This window comes from Mizuhopecten yessoensis, unplaced genomic scaffold, assembly GCF_002113885.1.
Source record: "Mizuhopecten yessoensis strain PY_sf001 unplaced genomic scaffold, ASM211388v2 scaffold2137, whole genome shotgun sequence".
NCBI classification, from domain to species: Eukaryota; Metazoa; Mollusca; class Bivalvia; order Pectinida; family Pectinidae; genus Mizuhopecten; species Mizuhopecten yessoensis.
Window position 1 is genome coordinate 273,836 of NW_018404396.1, and position 2,916 is coordinate 276,751.

Below are 2,916 nucleotides of genomic sequence, written 5' to 3' on the forward strand. Positions count from 1 at the left end.
AATAGTGGCTTTAAAGAGAGTAAATTATAGTGCTTCGTTATCGTATCTTTTTAGTCTGAAATTGAAATGAAGCCAATGTGGTCCTTTGACAGACAGACTTGATGGCTGAAAATGGTTGTCAAGGGACAGCCGGAAGTGGACCACTAGCTTGATGGGATCCCGAGACGGCTTTAGATTTCAGCATTAAAGAGCGGGAAATGATCTAATCAAAGTGTAAATGTAGACATAATAAATTTAGATCCTTAATTTCCTATATACATTATCAATGTGTCGATGCTGTATGACTTCTGACTTACGTCCAGAGTATTGTTACAAAGCCTGTTTAGATATATTGTCGCCATCATTGTTCTCACTGAACGGCAGATGCTAAACAAATACTGCGTCACGCAAAACGTAGGTGTCTAGTCCGTGATGACGTTATGAGTTATGGTAGCGTGATTCCATACATAGTCTAGTCCGTGATGACGTTATGAGTTATGGTAGCGTGATTCCATACATAAGACATATTAATATGTGACAAATTACTTGGAGCTATAATAATAAAGAAACATATAGTACTCTAAACACAAATGTAAGGAAGTAGAAAAGTCACACACATCGATATATAAAGAGGTCACATATGTAAGGTTATTTTAACTGACACTATCTTTATTGTTTACAAATAATTAATTCAATTAACTTTATTAATACAAAGTAGATGATTGGTTTTACCTGTTATTTCTGATCAATTACCTTTTAAATACATTTTGTATAAAATAGTTGAACACATCCAAGATCTCTGGCAACATCAATCTGAAGACAGAAGTGTGATATCATGTGATAGGGGTACAGCGCGTGTTAGCTGAATCTGACTCTAAATTTAAACTCGTGTACACTGTAGGTAGTTATTTTATGAATGTAAAAACGAGGGAAAATACCACTTTCAGGTTCCGGTCTTTTATTTAATGATACAGAAAAGACCCTACAATGTAAAGGAATAAAATATATAATTATCTAATCTCACAGGCAGTTGTACATTACTATTTGATATATTTATCACGATTGCATATTAACTTAAATGAGAGTTCACATACATTACATAAATATATTTACTATGAACCATGATATGCAATATCTGGACATACAATTCATTAAAGCGATATGCTGTTATGATGTTACTTGATGTATATAAATAGTTAATGATAAATACTTATTAGTTATACATACAACATTTACATCTAATTAGCGATCAATACATGAGTATTCTGACACCTACCCTGACAATGGGTCAAGGGTCTTAGTAAGAATTTCGTCTGGATTACCAGGACAATGTATCAGCTGAAAATATAATAAACAACTAATAAAGCAATGCTATATATTATAGATCACCTTACGATACATGAATTATAAAGACAACTGAATTCATTCATAAAACATTACGTATTCGTGATCAAATAATGGACTTTATATATTTAGATATATAAACGTTGTTAACATACAATTTGATTATAAATGATTCAAACGAGATTGCTTACAATAGAAGTGCTTTAATTGCACGTACATATTTATGTAAGAACCTACCTAAAATCTGTATCAAAACGACACTGTCATCTGTCCGCCTGTCGGCAATGGCTGCCTCTATTTAACTCCCGCCAAACACGAACAAAACTGACCACAACCACGTGAACCAAAACGACACAATACATGAACACATAAATCGATGACGTCACACAGGTAAATTGGACATACATACACAGGTATATATAACATTAGTGGCTTCTTGTCTACGACGCCAAGGTGCGGTTTCGCGCAACTCTATTTATACCGAAACAGCAGAACTAACGCGGTATTAAAATCGACCCTATTACATGAATATGAGCCGCATAACACCTAAAACATTCTGAATTTCCACAGGAAAATGATGATTGTTAAGTTTCTCATCTAACACAAAGTTCGCGCCCATACGATTTGTCAAATAATTACAATGCAAGATTGTCTACTGCAAAACTAATATCCATATAAGAGTAGTTCAAGACTAGCTGAGAACATCACCAAAAGGCCTAATTTATGTTTGTGGTCCACAAGATTACGTTGTCTCTAATAAGATCTAGGTCATTAAAAAAAACCAGTCGGAATATTTTTTCGCGTTTTCGGAATGTACTACCGGAACAGTGTTGTATTCCTTACATATTCCCGTCTAATGGGAGTTGGACATTAACGCTGTGTTGCTATCATTGTCGAGGAAATGATATATCCTGTATAAAACTCCTGCTGTAATAGGAGTTGTTCATTAATATTTAGGCTGCGTTAATTCTGTAGACAGCTCCTGGTTAAATGGGTGATGTACATTATTATTTATGCTACGTTAATTCTGTAGACAGCTCCTGGTTTAATGGGTGTTGTACATCATTATTTAGGCTGCGTTAATTCTGTAGACAGCTCCTGGTGTAATTGGTGTTGTACATCATTGTTTAGGCTGCGTTAATTCTGTAGACAGCTCCTGGTGTAATGGTTGTTGTACATTATAATTTAGGCTGCGTTAATTCTGTAGACAGCTACTGGTGTAATGGGTGTTGTACATTATAATTTAGGCTGCGTTAATTCTGTAGACAGCTCCTGGTGTAATGGGTGTTGTACATTATTGTTTAGGCTGCTTTAATTCTGTAGACAGCTCCTGGTTTAATGGGTGTTGTACCTTATTATTTAGGCTGCGTTAATTCTGTAGACAACTCCTGGTTTAATGGGTGTTGTACATCATTATTTAGGCTGCGTTAATTCTGTAGACAGCTCCTGGTGTAATGGGAGTTGTACATTATTATTTAAGCTGCGTTAATTCTGTAGACAGCACCTGGTGTAATAGGAGTTGTACATTATTATATAGGCTGCATTAATTCTGTAGACAGCTCCTGGTGTAATGGGTGTTGTACATTATTATTT

General features: G+C 35.0%; 1 long non-coding RNA gene across 1 annotated transcript; it reads right to left on the reverse strand.

The window, feature by feature from the left end:
* Nucleotides 1–920: 920 nt before the first annotated feature.
* Nucleotides 921–1,690, reverse strand: LOC110445243. Its single transcript, XR_002462337.1, has 3 exons — nucleotides 1,561–1,690; nucleotides 1,256–1,317; nucleotides 921–961 (listed from the first exon to the last, which is right to left on the reverse strand). It is a non-coding gene; the product is annotated as an uncharacterized LOC110445243 (long non-coding RNA).
* Nucleotides 1,691–2,916: the final 1,226 nt, after the last annotated feature.